Source organism: Schistocerca cancellata, unplaced genomic scaffold (assembly GCF_023864275.1).
Source record: "Schistocerca cancellata isolate TAMUIC-IGC-003103 unplaced genomic scaffold, iqSchCanc2.1 HiC_scaffold_586, whole genome shotgun sequence".
NCBI classification, from domain to species: Eukaryota; Metazoa; Arthropoda; class Insecta; order Orthoptera; family Acrididae; genus Schistocerca; species Schistocerca cancellata.
The window spans coordinates 1-13,829 of record NW_026046598.1 but is presented as its reverse complement, the minus strand read 5'-3'; the positions used below and the strand labels follow the sequence as shown (position 1 = coordinate 13,829).

The 13,829-nt window shown below is 49.3% G+C and overlaps 24 non-coding genes across 24 annotated transcripts; all 24 read right to left on the bottom strand.

Moving 5' to 3' along the window:
* Window positions 1–335: 335 nt before the first annotated feature.
* Trnas-uga (transfer RNA serine (anticodon UGA)) lies at window positions 336–417 on the bottom strand. The gene has a single exon. It is a non-coding gene; the product is annotated as a tRNA-Ser (tRNA).
* Window positions 418–1,119: 702 nt separating this feature from the next.
* On the bottom strand, window positions 1,120–1,201 carry Trnas-cga (transfer RNA serine (anticodon CGA)). Its single transcript has one exon. It is a non-coding gene; the product is annotated as a tRNA-Ser (tRNA).
* A 138-nt stretch (window positions 1,202–1,339) lies between these two features.
* Window positions 1,340–1,412, bottom strand: Trnak-uuu (transfer RNA lysine (anticodon UUU)). The gene has a single exon. It is a non-coding gene; the product is annotated as a tRNA-Lys (tRNA).
* Window positions 1,413–1,951: 539 nt separating this feature from the next.
* Trnaf-gaa (transfer RNA phenylalanine (anticodon GAA)) lies at window positions 1,952–2,024 on the bottom strand. Its single transcript has one exon. It is a non-coding gene; the product is annotated as a tRNA-Phe (tRNA).
* Window positions 2,025–2,583: 559 nt separating this feature from the next.
* Window positions 2,584–2,665, bottom strand: Trnas-cga (transfer RNA serine (anticodon CGA)). The gene has a single exon. It is a non-coding gene; the product is annotated as a tRNA-Ser (tRNA).
* Window positions 2,666–3,367: 702 nt separating this feature from the next.
* On the bottom strand, window positions 3,368–3,449 carry Trnas-cga (transfer RNA serine (anticodon CGA)). The gene has a single exon. It is a non-coding gene; the product is annotated as a tRNA-Ser (tRNA).
* A 138-nt stretch (window positions 3,450–3,587) lies between these two features.
* Window positions 3,588–3,660, bottom strand: Trnak-uuu (transfer RNA lysine (anticodon UUU)). The gene has a single exon. It is a non-coding gene; the product is annotated as a tRNA-Lys (tRNA).
* A 539-nt stretch (window positions 3,661–4,199) lies between these two features.
* Trnaf-gaa (transfer RNA phenylalanine (anticodon GAA)) lies at window positions 4,200–4,272 on the bottom strand. Its single transcript has one exon. It is a non-coding gene; the product is annotated as a tRNA-Phe (tRNA).
* Window positions 4,273–4,831: 559 nt separating this feature from the next.
* Window positions 4,832–4,913, bottom strand: Trnas-cga (transfer RNA serine (anticodon CGA)). Its single transcript has one exon. It is a non-coding gene; the product is annotated as a tRNA-Ser (tRNA).
* A 702-nt stretch (window positions 4,914–5,615) lies between these two features.
* Window positions 5,616–5,697, bottom strand: Trnas-cga (transfer RNA serine (anticodon CGA)). The gene has a single exon. It is a non-coding gene; the product is annotated as a tRNA-Ser (tRNA).
* A 138-nt stretch (window positions 5,698–5,835) lies between these two features.
* Window positions 5,836–5,908, bottom strand: Trnak-uuu (transfer RNA lysine (anticodon UUU)). The gene has a single exon. It is a non-coding gene; the product is annotated as a tRNA-Lys (tRNA).
* Window positions 5,909–6,447: 539 nt separating this feature from the next.
* Trnaf-gaa (transfer RNA phenylalanine (anticodon GAA)) lies at window positions 6,448–6,520 on the bottom strand. The gene has a single exon. It is a non-coding gene; the product is annotated as a tRNA-Phe (tRNA).
* A 559-nt stretch (window positions 6,521–7,079) lies between these two features.
* On the bottom strand, window positions 7,080–7,161 carry Trnas-uga (transfer RNA serine (anticodon UGA)). The gene has a single exon. It is a non-coding gene; the product is annotated as a tRNA-Ser (tRNA).
* Window positions 7,162–7,863: 702 nt separating this feature from the next.
* Trnas-cga (transfer RNA serine (anticodon CGA)) lies at window positions 7,864–7,945 on the bottom strand. Its single transcript has one exon. It is a non-coding gene; the product is annotated as a tRNA-Ser (tRNA).
* A 138-nt stretch (window positions 7,946–8,083) lies between these two features.
* Window positions 8,084–8,156, bottom strand: Trnak-uuu (transfer RNA lysine (anticodon UUU)). The gene has a single exon. It is a non-coding gene; the product is annotated as a tRNA-Lys (tRNA).
* A 539-nt stretch (window positions 8,157–8,695) lies between these two features.
* Trnaf-gaa (transfer RNA phenylalanine (anticodon GAA)) lies at window positions 8,696–8,768 on the bottom strand. The gene has a single exon. It is a non-coding gene; the product is annotated as a tRNA-Phe (tRNA).
* A 559-nt stretch (window positions 8,769–9,327) lies between these two features.
* On the bottom strand, window positions 9,328–9,409 carry Trnas-cga (transfer RNA serine (anticodon CGA)). Its single transcript has one exon. It is a non-coding gene; the product is annotated as a tRNA-Ser (tRNA).
* A 702-nt stretch (window positions 9,410–10,111) lies between these two features.
* Trnas-cga (transfer RNA serine (anticodon CGA)) lies at window positions 10,112–10,193 on the bottom strand. The gene has a single exon. It is a non-coding gene; the product is annotated as a tRNA-Ser (tRNA).
* A 138-nt stretch (window positions 10,194–10,331) lies between these two features.
* Trnak-uuu (transfer RNA lysine (anticodon UUU)) lies at window positions 10,332–10,404 on the bottom strand. The gene has a single exon. It is a non-coding gene; the product is annotated as a tRNA-Lys (tRNA).
* Window positions 10,405–10,943: 539 nt separating this feature from the next.
* Trnaf-gaa (transfer RNA phenylalanine (anticodon GAA)) lies at window positions 10,944–11,016 on the bottom strand. The gene has a single exon. It is a non-coding gene; the product is annotated as a tRNA-Phe (tRNA).
* Window positions 11,017–11,575: 559 nt separating this feature from the next.
* Window positions 11,576–11,657, bottom strand: Trnas-cga (transfer RNA serine (anticodon CGA)). Its single transcript has one exon. It is a non-coding gene; the product is annotated as a tRNA-Ser (tRNA).
* Window positions 11,658–12,359: 702 nt separating this feature from the next.
* Trnas-cga (transfer RNA serine (anticodon CGA)) lies at window positions 12,360–12,441 on the bottom strand. The gene has a single exon. It is a non-coding gene; the product is annotated as a tRNA-Ser (tRNA).
* Window positions 12,442–12,579: 138 nt separating this feature from the next.
* Trnak-uuu (transfer RNA lysine (anticodon UUU)) lies at window positions 12,580–12,652 on the bottom strand. Its single transcript has one exon. It is a non-coding gene; the product is annotated as a tRNA-Lys (tRNA).
* A 539-nt stretch (window positions 12,653–13,191) lies between these two features.
* On the bottom strand, window positions 13,192–13,264 carry Trnaf-gaa (transfer RNA phenylalanine (anticodon GAA)). Its single transcript has one exon. It is a non-coding gene; the product is annotated as a tRNA-Phe (tRNA).
* Window positions 13,265–13,829: the final 565 nt, after the last annotated feature.

Here is a 13,829-nt window from a genome sequence, read left to right as displayed (position 1 = left end):
GACACAAGAAGGAGTGAGCCTCTCCACCATATGAGAGGCAGTATCTAGCAGATACACACGGTAAAACATTCGACTTGCGTTAGCTCATAAATTGCTACACGTCATCGTCTGCAAGCTAAAATGGACACATCTGCACTGCCCAGTGAGGCGACACTTGTACTAACACCTGGTGGACGGCTGTGAGACTAGGAGATGAGCTGCGGCTTCTGGGGGCGACTGTAACGCTGCGCCCTCGATCAAATAACACTGCACATTGCTGGTGACCCACGTGTTTAGTAGTGACGCAACTGCTAGGATGCAGCTCAACGTCCGCCTTTTGAGAGCGAGAAAATTTTCGCAGTCGGCAGGACTCGAACCTACGCTCCCAGAGGGAATCTGATTTCAAGTCAGACGCCTTAACCACTCGGCCACGACTGCCGGTGGCGGAAGCGACTCCCGACAAGTGAAGCCGCCATCTTTAGAAGCAATCTGATGGCAGAAAACGGCGTGGCCTCACTCTTTGCTGTAGGGTTTCCATTAGCCGTTACGAAAGTGTACTAATTTTCGCCCAGACAGGGACTTGAGCCCAGGACCCTTTGGTTGAAAACCTAACGCTCTACCGACTCAGCTATGCGGGCCCACGCACGAGCATTATCGTACAGCTGCGTGGTGTGCGAGTGTTTCGCATGTCGTAATTACTGACTTATGGCTCCAATGGCGACTTCACCGACTTCCCACTGACGCACCGCTGACGCTAGTTTTCTGTCGTCTTAAAACGATGGACATACCTCCAAGCAGCTGCGAGATCTTAAGAAAAGAAAAAAAAAACGCTGCACCACTGCTTTTGCCGCACTCGAATGATTGAAATTGCGATTCTTAAAAAGAAAATGAAATGTCCGCTCTGTCCAACACTTTCGAGCACATCTGTGTACTCACCATCTCAGCGACGGCTTTCTGCAGTCCCAGCGTCAGTGCGAGGTGAACCGAAAGGCACAGTAAGTAGCTGTCGTCGCGAAAACTCAGTATTCTTAAAACGTAAATTTTCGTCTTGTTGAGAATGGCATCACTGGTTGCACCCGCATTCGCCCACGCATGTCACATGTGTGCGAAAACGTTTGCTCCTCTTTACGCAAAATCGCACGCAGCCGGTAGGATTCGAACCTACGCTCCCAGAGGGAATCTGATTTCGAGTCAGACGCCTTAACCACTCGGCCACGACTGCCGTTAGCGCGGTGTTCTCTCGACACATGCAACTGCTACCGTTTAAAACACTGTGGTGTCAGAAAACGGCGTAGCTGCATTATTTTCCGTAGCGTTTCCACCGCTACCAGACGAATCGCTACCAAAGTATTAAAATTTCCGCCCGGACAGGGACTTGAACCCTGGACCCTTAGGTTAAAAGCCTAATGCTCTACCGACTGAGCTATCCGGGCTCACACAAGGCTGCAAAACCTCCCACGATGCACAACTATACATTGACTCATGTCCTTTACTGTTGTGCAATCGCTGCATGGGGCCGTTACTAATAAAACGTCGCCTAAATGCTGTCTACAAACTTATCGCGCTAAGCCCGTAACACACTATCGAAGACTGCTGACACACGATGCAACAACAAATTGTACCAGTTGTTACGTCTCATACGTTGGAGCAGAGAATTTACGTGTTTTGTCGACACTCACTGGGCAATTGGAAAATTCACAAGCATTTCGAATGCAATGTTTCCCACGCTTTCGCTCATTTCACGGTTCCGTTGAAGACGTTCTTCACCACCTGACACAGAAAAAGGAATGCAGTCGGTAGGATATTTTTAATTCTTTTGCTTCTAAGGGTGTTAGTTGTCTAGTAAGTTCCTCTTATGGCATGCAATTGACAACCAGAACAGCTACAGGAGAGAGTCATTTTTGTTGTCAGCGGTAGTTGCATTATCACACACGCAGAGTAATTCCATTGGCGTCGCATCAAAACGAGTACCTGCCGAAACCCGGGATCGAACCAGGGACCTTTAGATCTTCAGTCTAACGCTCTCCCAACTGAGCTATTTCGGCTGACGTCGAAGGTTGCCATTTGCATGTCTTCGTTCACTTCTGCCTCGTTGCCAATTTCACAGTCACCTTCGTCTGATAAGACACAGGGACGCTGAAGGGCGAGCAGCCGATGCAGTGAAGTTCCACACACATTTCTTCAGCTTCCGTCATCGTAACAAGCAAACATGTCGACTCGATAACCCGTGCTATATCGATGCCAGGGGCAACTCGTGTGCAGAGAACGAGACACAAGAAGGAGTGAGCCTCTCCACCATATGAGAGGCAGTATCTAGCAGATACACACGGTAAAACATTCGACTTGCGTTAGCTCATAAATTGCTACACGTCATCGTCTGCAAGCTAAAATGGACACATCTGCACTGCCCAGTGAGGCGACACTTGTACTAACACCTGGTGGACGGCTGTGAGACTAGGAGATGAGCTGCGGCTTCTGGGGGCGACTGTAACGCTGCGCCCTCGATCAAATAACACTGCACATTGCTGGTGACCCACGTGTTTAGTAGTGACGCAACTGCTAGGATGCAGCTCAACGTCCGCCTTTTGAGAGCGAGAAAATTTTCGCAGTCGGCAGGACTCGAACCTACGCTCCCAGAGGGAATCTGATTTCGAGTCAGACGCCTTAACCACTCGGCCACGACTGCCGGTGGCGGAAGCGACTCCCGACAAGTGAAGCCGCCATCTTTAGAAGCAATCTGATGGCAGAAAACGGCGTGGCCTCACTCTTTGCTGTAGGGTTTCCATTAGCCGTTACGAAAGTGTACTAATTTTCGCCCAGACAGGGACTTGAGCCCAGGACCCTTTGGTTGAAAACCTAACGCTCTACCGACTCAGCTATGCGGGCCCACGCACGAGCATTATCGTACAGCTGCGTGGTGTGCGAGTGTTTCGCATGTCGTAATTACTGACTTATGGCTCCAATGGCGACTTCACCGACTTCCCACTGACGCACCGCTGACGCTAGTTTTCTGTCGTCTTAAAACGATGGACATACCTCCAAGCAGCTGCGAGATCTTAAGAAAAGAAAAAAAAAACGCTGCACCACTGCTTTTGCCGCACTCGAATGATTGAAATTGCGATTCTTAAAAAGAAAATGAAATGTCCGCTCTGTCCAACACTTTCGAGCACATCTGTGTACTCACCATCTCAGCGACGGCTTTCTGCAGTCCCAGCGTCAGTGCGAGGTGAACCGAAAGGCACAGTAAGTAGCTGTCGTCGCGAAAACTCAGTATTCTTAAAACGTAAATTTTCGTCTTGTTGAGAATGGCATCACTGGTTGCACCCGCATTCGCCCACGCATGTCACATGTGTGCGAAAACGTTTGCTCCTCTTTACGCAAAATCGCACGCAGCCGGTAGGATTCGAACCTACGCTCCCAGAGGGAATCTGATTTCGAGTCAGACGCCTTAACCACTCGGCCACGACTGCCGTTAGCGCGGTGTTCTCTCGACACATGCAACTGCTACCGTTTAAAACACTGTGGTGTCAGAAAACGGCGTAGCTGCATTATTTTCCGTAGCGTTTCCACCGCTACCAGACGAATCGCTACCAAAGTATTAAAATTTCCGCCCGGACAGGGACTTGAACCCTGGACCCTTAGGTTAAAAGCCTAATGCTCTACCGACTGAGCTATCCGGGCTCACACAAGGCTGCAAAACCTCCCACGATGCACAACTATACATTGACTCATGTCCTTTACTGTTGTGCAATCGCTGCATGGGGCCGTTACTAATAAAACGTCGCCTAAATGCTGTCTACAAACTTATCGCGCTAAGCCCGTAACACACTATCGAAGACTGCTGACACACGATGCAACAACAAATTGTACCAGTTGTTACGTCTCATACGTTGGAGCAGAGAATTTACGTGTTTTGTCGACACTCACTGGGCAATTGGAAAATTCACAAGCATTTCGAATGCAATGTTTCCCACGCTTTCGCTCATTTCACGGTTCCGTTGAAGACGTTCTTCACCACCTGACACAGAAAAAGGAATGCAGTCGGTAGGATATTTTTAATTCTTTTGCTTCTAAGGGTGTTAGTTGTCTAGTAAGTTCCTCTTATGGCATGCAATTGACAACCAGAACAGCTACAGGAGAGAGTCATTTTTGTTGTCAGCGGTAGTTGCATTATCACACACGCAGAGTAATTCCATTGGCGTCGCATCAAAACGAGTACCTGCCGAAACCCGGGATCGAACCAGGGACCTTTAGATCTTCAGTCTAACGCTCTCCCAACTGAGCTATTTCGGCTGACGTCGAAGGTTGCCATTTGCATGTCTTCGTTCACTTCTGCCTCGTTGCCAATTTCACAGTCACCTTCGTCTGATAAGACACAGGGACGCTGAAGGGCGAGCAGCCGATGCAGTGAAGTTCCACACACATTTCTTCAGCTTCCGTCATCGTAACAAGCAAACATGTCGACTCGATAACCCGTGCTATATCGATGCCAGGGGCAACTCGTGTGCAGAGAACGAGACACAAGAAGGAGTGAGCCTCTCCACCATATGAGAGGCAGTATCTAGCAGATACACACGGTAAAACATTCGACTTGCGTTAGCTCATAAATTGCTACACGTCATCGTCTGCAAGCTAAAATGGACACATCTGCACTGCCCAGTGAGGCGACACTTGTACTAACACCTGGTGGACGGCTGTGAGACTAGGAGATGAGCTGCGGCTTCTGGGGGCGACTGTAACGCTGCGCCCTCGATCAAATAACACTGCACATTGCTGGTGACCCACGTGTTTAGTAGTGACGCAACTGCTAGGATGCAGCTCAACGTCCGCCTTTTGAGAGCGAGAAAATTTTCGCAGTCGGCAGGACTCGAACCTACGCTCCCAGAGGGAATCTGATTTCGAGTCAGACGCCTTAACCACTCGGCCACGACTGCCGGTGGCGGAAGCGACTCCCGACAAGTGAAGCCGCCATCTTTAGAAGCAATCTGATGGCAGAAAACGGCGTGGCCTCACTCTTTGCTGTAGGGTTTCCATTAGCCGTTACGAAAGTGTACTAATTTTCGCCCAGACAGGGACTTGAGCCCAGGACCCTTTGGTTGAAAACCTAACGCTCTACCGACTCAGCTATGCGGGCCCACGCACGAGCATTATCGTACAGCTGCGTGGTGTGCGAGTGTTTCGCATGTCGTAATTACTGACTTATGGCTCCAATGGCGACTTCACCGACTTCCCACTGACGCACCGCTGACGCTAGTTTTCTGTCGTCTTAAAACGATGGACATACCTCCAAGCAGCTGCGAGATCTTAAGAAAAGAAAAAAAAAACGCTGCACCACTGCTTTTGCCGCACTCGAATGATTGAAATTGCGATTCTTAAAAAGAAAATGAAATGTCCGCTCTGTCCAACACTTTCGAGCACATCTGTGTACTCACCATCTCAGCGACGGCTTTCTGCAGTCCCAGCGTCAGTGCGAGGTGAACCGAAAGGCACAGTAAGTAGCTGTCGTCGCGAAAACTCAGTATTCTTAAAACGTAAATTTTCGTCTTGTTGAGAATGGCATCACTGGTTGCACCCGCATTCGCCCACGCATGTCACATGTGTGCGAAAACGTTTGCTCCTCTTTACGCAAAATCGCACGCAGCCGGTAGGATTCGAACCTACGCTCCCAGAGGGAATCTGATTTCGAGTCAGACGCCTTAACCACTCGGCCACGACTGCCGTTAGCGCGGTGTTCTCTCGACACATGCAACTGCTACCGTTTAAAACACTGTGGTGTCAGAAAACGGCGTAGCTGCATTATTTTCCGTAGCGTTTCCACCGCTACCAGACGAATCGCTACCAAAGTATTAAAATTTCCGCCCGGACAGGGACTTGAACCCTGGACCCTTAGGTTAAAAGCCTAATGCTCTACCGACTGAGCTATCCGGGCTCACACAAGGCTGCAAAACCTCCCACGATGCACAACTATACATTGACTCATGTCCTTTACTGTTGTGCAATCGCTGCATGGGGCCGTTACTAATAAAACGTCGCCTAAATGCTGTCTACAAACTTATCGCGCTAAGCCCGTAACACACTATCGAAGACTGCTGACACACGATGCAACAACAAATTGTACCAGTTGTTACGTCTCATACGTTGGAGCAGAGAATTTACGTGTTTTGTCGACACTCACTGGGCAATTGGAAAATTCACAAGCATTTCGAATGCAATGTTTCCCACGCTTTCGCTCATTTCACGGTTCCGTTGAAGACGTTCTTCACCACCTGACACAGAAAAAGGAATGCAGTCGGTAGGATATTTTTAATTCTTTTGCTTCTAAGGGTGTTAGTTGTCTAGTAAGTTCCTCTTATGGCATGCAATTGACAACCAGAACAGCTACAGGAGAGAGTCATTTTTGTTGTCAGCGGTAGTTGCATTATCACACACGCAGAGTAATTCCATTGGCGTCGCATCAAAACGAGTACCTGCCGAAACCCGGGATCGAACCAGGGACCTTTAGATCTTCAGTCTAACGCTCTCCCAACTGAGCTATTTCGGCTGACGTCGAAGGTTGCCATTTGCATGTCTTCGTTCACTTCTGCCTCGTTGCCAATTTCACAGTCACCTTCGTCTGATAAGACACAGGGACGCTGAAGGGCGAGCAGCCGATGCAGTGAAGTTCCACACACATTTCTTCAGCTTCCGTCATCGTAACAAGCAAACATGTCGACTCGATAACCCGTGCTATATCGATGCCAGGGGCAACTCGTGTGCAGAGAACGAGACACAAGAAGGAGTGAGCCTCTCCACCATATGAGAGGCAGTATCTAGCAGATACACACGGTAAAACATTCGACTTGCGTTAGCTCATAAATTGCTACACGTCATCGTCTGCAAGCTAAAATGGACACATCTGCACTGCCCAGTGAGGCGACACTTGTACTAACACCTGGTGGACGGCTGTGAGACTAGGAGATGAGCTGCGGCTTCTGGGGGCGACTGTAACGCTGCGCCCTCGATCAAATAACACTGCACATTGCTGGTGACCCACGTGTTTAGTAGTGACGCAACTGCTAGGATGCAGCTCAACGTCCGCCTTTTGAGAGCGAGAAAATTTTCGCAGTCGGCAGGACTCGAACCTACGCTCCCAGAGGGAATCTGATTTCAAGTCAGACGCCTTAACCACTCGGCCACGACTGCCGGTGGCGGAAGCGACTCCCGACAAGTGAAGCCGCCATCTTTAGAAGCAATCTGATGGCAGAAAACGGCGTGGCCTCACTCTTTGCTGTAGGGTTTCCATTAGCCGTTACGAAAGTGTACTAATTTTCGCCCAGACAGGGACTTGAGCCCAGGACCCTTTGGTTGAAAACCTAACGCTCTACCGACTCAGCTATGCGGGCCCACGCACGAGCATTATCGTACAGCTGCGTGGTGTGCGAGTGTTTCGCATGTCGTAATTACTGACTTATGGCTCCAATGGCGACTTCACCGACTTCCCACTGACGCACCGCTGACGCTAGTTTTCTGTCGTCTTAAAACGATGGACATACCTCCAAGCAGCTGCGAGATCTTAAGAAAAGAAAAAAAAAACGCTGCACCACTGCTTTTGCCGCACTCGAATGATTGAAATTGCGATTCTTAAAAAGAAAATGAAATGTCCGCTCTGTCCAACACTTTCGAGCACATCTGTGTACTCACCATCTCAGCGACGGCTTTCTGCAGTCCCAGCGTCAGTGCGAGGTGAACCGAAAGGCACAGTAAGTAGCTGTCGTCGCGAAAACTCAGTATTCTTAAAACGTAAATTTTCGTCTTGTTGAGAATGGCATCACTGGTTGCACCCGCATTCGCCCACGCATGTCACATGTGTGCGAAAACGTTTGCTCCTCTTTACGCAAAATCGCACGCAGCCGGTAGGATTCGAACCTACGCTCCCAGAGGGAATCTGATTTCGAGTCAGACGCCTTAACCACTCGGCCACGACTGCCGTTAGCGCGGTGTTCTCTCGACACATGCAACTGCTACCGTTTAAAACACTGTGGTGTCAGAAAACGGCGTAGCTGCATTATTTTCCGTAGCGTTTCCACCGCTACCAGACGAATCGCTACCAAAGTATTAAAATTTCCGCCCGGACAGGGACTTGAACCCTGGACCCTTAGGTTAAAAGCCTAATGCTCTACCGACTGAGCTATCCGGGCTCACACAAGGCTGCAAAACCTCCCACGATGCACAACTATACATTGACTCATGTCCTTTACTGTTGTGCAATCGCTGCATGGGGCCGTTACTAATAAAACGTCGCCTAAATGCTGTCTACAAACTTATCGCGCTAAGCCCGTAACACACTATCGAAGACTGCTGACACACGATGCAACAACAAATTGTACCAGTTGTTACGTCTCATACGTTGGAGCAGAGAATTTACGTGTTTTGTCGACACTCACTGGGCAATTGGAAAATTCACAAGCATTTCGAATGCAATGTTTCCCACGCTTTCGCTCATTTCACGGTTCCGTTGAAGACGTTCTTCACCACCTGACACAGAAAAAGGAATGCAGTCGGTAGGATATTTTTAATTCTTTTGCTTCTAAGGGTGTTAGTTGTCTAGTAAGTTCCTCTTATGGCATGCAATTGACAACCAGAACAGCTACAGGAGAGAGTCATTTTTGTTGTCAGCGGTAGTTGCATTATCACACACGCAGAGTAATTCCATTGGCGTCGCATCAAAACGAGTACCTGCCGAAACCCGGGATCGAACCAGGGACCTTTAGATCTTCAGTCTAACGCTCTCCCAACTGAGCTATTTCGGCTGACGTCGAAGGTTGCCATTTGCATGTCTTCGTTCACTTCTGCCTCGTTGCCAATTTCACAGTCACCTTCGTCTGATAAGACACAGGGACGCTGAAGGGCGAGCAGCCGATGCAGTGAAGTTCCACACACATTTCTTCAGCTTCCGTCATCGTAACAAGCAAACATGTCGACTCGATAACCCGTGCTATATCGATGCCAGGGGCAACTCGTGTGCAGAGAACGAGACACAAGAAGGAGTGAGCCTCTCCACCATATGAGAGGCAGTATCTAGCAGATACACACGGTAAAACATTCGACTTGCGTTAGCTCATAAATTGCTACACGTCATCGTCTGCAAGCTAAAATGGACACATCTGCACTGCCCAGTGAGGCGACACTTGTACTAACACCTGGTGGACGGCTGTGAGACTAGGAGATGAGCTGCGGCTTCTGGGGGCGACTGTAACGCTGCGCCCTCGATCAAATAACACTGCACATTGCTGGTGACCCACGTGTTTAGTAGTGACGCAACTGCTAGGATGCAGCTCAACGTCCGCCTTTTGAGAGCGAGAAAATTTTCGCAGTCGGCAGGACTCGAACCTACGCTCCCAGAGGGAATCTGATTTCGAGTCAGACGCCTTAACCACTCGGCCACGACTGCCGGTGGCGGAAGCGACTCCCGACAAGTGAAGCCGCCATCTTTAGAAGCAATCTGATGGCAGAAAACGGCGTGGCCTCACTCTTTGCTGTAGGGTTTCCATTAGCCGTTACGAAAGTGTACTAATTTTCGCCCAGACAGGGACTTGAGCCCAGGACCCTTTGGTTGAAAACCTAACGCTCTACCGACTCAGCTATGCGGGCCCACGCACGAGCATTATCGTACAGCTGCGTGGTGTGCGAGTGTTTCGCATGTCGTAATTACTGACTTATGGCTCCAATGGCGACTTCACCGACTTCCCACTGACGCACCGCTGACGCTAGTTTTCTGTCGTCTTAAAACGATGGACATACCTCCAAGCAGCTGCGAGATCTTAAGAAAAGAAAAAAAAAACGCTGCACCACTGCTTTTGCCGCACTCGAATGATTGAAATTGCGATTCTTAAAAAGAAAATGAAATGTCCGCTCTGTCCAACACTTTCGAGCACATCTGTGTACTCACCATCTCAGCGACGGCTTTCTGCAGTCCCAGCGTCAGTGCGAGGTGAACCGAAAGGCACAGTAAGTAGCTGTCGTCGCGAAAACTCAGTATTCTTAAAACGTAAATTTTCGTCTTGTTGAGAATGGCATCACTGGTTGCACCCGCATTCGCCCACGCATGTCACATGTGTGCGAAAACGTTTGCTCCTCTTTACGCAAAATCGCACGCAGCCGGTAGGATTCGAACCTACGCTCCCAGAGGGAATCTGATTTCGAGTCAGACGCCTTAACCACTCGGCCACGACTGCCGTTAGCGCGGTGTTCTCTCGACACATGCAACTGCTACCGTTTAAAACACTGTGGTGTCAGAAAACGGCGTAGCTGCATTATTTTCCGTAGCGTTTCCACCGCTACCAGACGAATCGCTACCAAAGTATTAAAATTTCCGCCCGGACAGGGACTTGAACCCTGGACCCTTAGGTTAAAAGCCTAATGCTCTACCGACTGAGCTATCCGGGCTCACACAAGGCTGCAAAACCTCCCACGATGCACAACTATACATTGACTCATGTCCTTTACTGTTGTGCAATCGCTGCATGGGGCCGTTACTAATAAAACGTCGCCTAAATGCTGTCTACAAACTTATCGCGCTAAGCCCGTAACACACTATCGAAGACTGCTGACACACGATGCAACAACAAATTGTACCAGTTGTTACGTCTCATACGTTGGAGCAGAGAATTTACGTGTTTTGTCGACACTCACTGGGCAATTGGAAAATTCACAAGCATTTCGAATGCAATGTTTCCCACGCTTTCGCTCATTTCACGGTTCCGTTGAAGACGTTCTTCACCACCTGACACAGAAAAAGGAATGCAGTCGGTAGGATATTTTTAATTCTTTTGCTTCTAAGGGTGTTAGTTGTCTAGTAAGTTCCTCTTATGGCATGCAATTGACAACCAGAACAGCTACAGGAGAGAGTCATTTTTGTTGTCAGCGGTAGTTGCATTATCACACACGCAGAGTAATTCCATTGGCGTCGCATCAAAACGAGTACCTGCCGAAACCCGGGATCGAACCAGGGACCTTTAGATCTTCAGTCTAACGCTCTCCCAACTGAGCTATTTCGGCTGACGTCGAAGGTTGCCATTTGCATGTCTTCGTTCACTTCTGCCTCGTTGCCAATTTCACAGTCACCTTCGTCTGATAAGACACAGGGACGCTGAAGGGCGAGCAGCCGATGCAGTGAAGTTCCACACACATTTCTTCAGCTTCCGTCATCGTAACAAGCAAACATGTCGACTCGATAACCCGTGCTATATCGATGCCAGGGGCAACTCGTGTGCAGAGAACGAGACACAAGAAGGAGTGAGCCTCTCCACCATATGAGAGGCAGTATCTAGCAGATACACACGGTAAAACATTCGACTTGCGTTAGCTCATAAATTGCTACACGTCATCGTCTGCAAGCTAAAATGGACACATCTGCACTGCCCAGTGAGGCGACACTTGTACTAACACCTGGTGGACGGCTGTGAGACTAGGAGATGAGCTGCGGCTTCTGGGGGCGACTGTAACGCTGCGCCCTCGATCAAATAACACTGCACATTGCTGGTGACCCACGTGTTTAGTAGTGACGCAACTGCTAGGATGCAGCTCAACGTCCGCCTTTTGAGAGCGAGAAAATTTTCGCAGTCGGCAGGACTCGAACCTACGCTCCCAGAGGGAATCTGATTTCGAGTCAGACGCCTTAACCACTCGGCCACGACTGCCGGTGGCGGAAGCGACTCCCGACAAGTGAAGCCGCCATCTTTAGAAGCAATCTGATGGCAGAAAACGGCGTGGCCTCACTCTTTGCTGTAGGGTTTCCATTAGCCGTTACGAAAGTGTACTAATTTTCGCCCAGACAGGGACTTGAGCCCAGGACCCTTTGGTTGAAAACCTAACGCTCTACCGACTCAGCTATGCGGGCCCACGCACGAGCATTATCGTACAGCTGCGTGGTGTGCGAGTGTTTCGCATGTCGTAATTACTGACTTATGGCTCCAATGGCGACTTCACCGACTTCCCACTGACGCACCGCTGACGCTAGTTTTCTGTCGTCTTAAAACGATGGACATACCTCCAAGCAGCTGCGAGATCTTAAGAAAAGAAAAAAAAAACGCTGCACCACTGCTTTTGCCGCACTCGAATGATTGAAATTGCGATTCTTAAAAAGAAAATGAAATGTCCGCTCTGTCCAACACTTTCGAGCACATCTGTGTACTCACCATCTCAGCGACGGCTTTCTGCAGTCCCAGCGTCAGTGCGAGGTGAACCGAAAGGCACAGTAAGTAGCTGTCGTCGCGAAAACTCAGTATTCTTAAAACGTAAATTTTCGTCTTGTTGAGAATGGCATCACTGGTTGCACCCGCATTCGCCCACGCATGTCACATGTGTGCGAAAACGTTTGCTCCTCTTTACGCAAAATCGCACGCAGCCGGTAGGATTCGAACCTACGCTCCCAGAGGGAATCTGATTTCGAGTCAGACGCCTTAACCACTCGGCCACGACTGCCGTTAGCGCGGTGTTCTCTCGACACATGCAACTGCTACCGTTTAAAACACTGTGGTGTCAGAAAACGGCGTAGCTGCATTATTTTCCGTAGCGTTTCCACCGCTACCAGACGAATCGCTACCAAAGTATTAAAATTTCCGCCCGGACAGGGACTTGAACCCTGGACCCTTAGGTTAAAAGCCTAATGCTCTACCGACTGAGCTATCCGGGCTCACACAAGGCTGCAAAACCTCCCACGATGCACAACTATACATTGACTCATGTCCTTTACTGTTGTGCAATCGCTGCATGGGGCCGTTACTAATAAAACGTCGCCTAAATGCTGTCTACAAACTTATCGCGCTAAGCCCGTAACACACTATCGAAGACTGCTGACACACGATGCAACAACAAATTGTACCAGTTGTTACGTCTCATACGTTGGAGCAGAGAATTTACGTGTTTTGTCGACACTCACTGGGCAATTGGAAAATTCACAAGCATTTCGAATGCAATGTTTCCCACGCTTTCGCTCATTTCACGGTTCCGTTGAAGACGTTCTTCACCACCTGACACAGAAAAAGGAATGCAGTCGGTAGGATATTTTTAATTCTTTTGCTTCTAAGGGTGTTAGTTGTCTAGTAAGTTCCTCTTATGGCATGCAATTGACAACCAGAACAGCTACAGGAGAGAGTCATTTTTGTTGTCAGCGGTAGTTGCATTATCACACACGCAGAGTAATTCCATTGGCGTCGCATCAAAACGAGTACCTGCCGAAACCCGGGATCGAACCAGGGACCTTTAGATCTTCAGTCTAACGCTCTCCCAACTGAGCTATTTCGGCTGACGTCGAAGGTTGCCATTTGCATGTCTTCGTTCACTTCTGCCTCGTTGCCAATTTCACAGTCACCTTCGTCTGATAAGACACAGGGACGCTGAAGGGCGAGCAGCCGATGCAGTGAAGTTCCACACACATTTCTTCAGCTTCCGTCATCGTAACAAGCAAACATGTCGACTCGATAACCCGTGCTATATCGATGCCAGGGGCAACTCGTGTGCAGAGAACGAGACACAAGAAGGAGTGAGCCTCTCCACCATATGAGAGGCAGTATCTAGCAGATACACACGGTAAAACATTCGACTTGCGTTAGCTCATAAATTGCTACACGTCATCGTCTGCAAGCTAAAATGGACACATCTGCACTGCCCAGTGAGGCGACACTTGTACTAACACCTGGTGGACGGCTGTGAGACTAGGAGATGAGCTGCGGCTTCTGGGGGCGACTGTAACGCTGCGCCCTCGATCAAATAACACTGCACATTGCTGGTGACCCACGTGTTTAGTAGTGACGCAACTGCTAGGATGCAGCTCAACGTCCGCCTTTTGAGAGCGAGAAAATTTTCGCAGT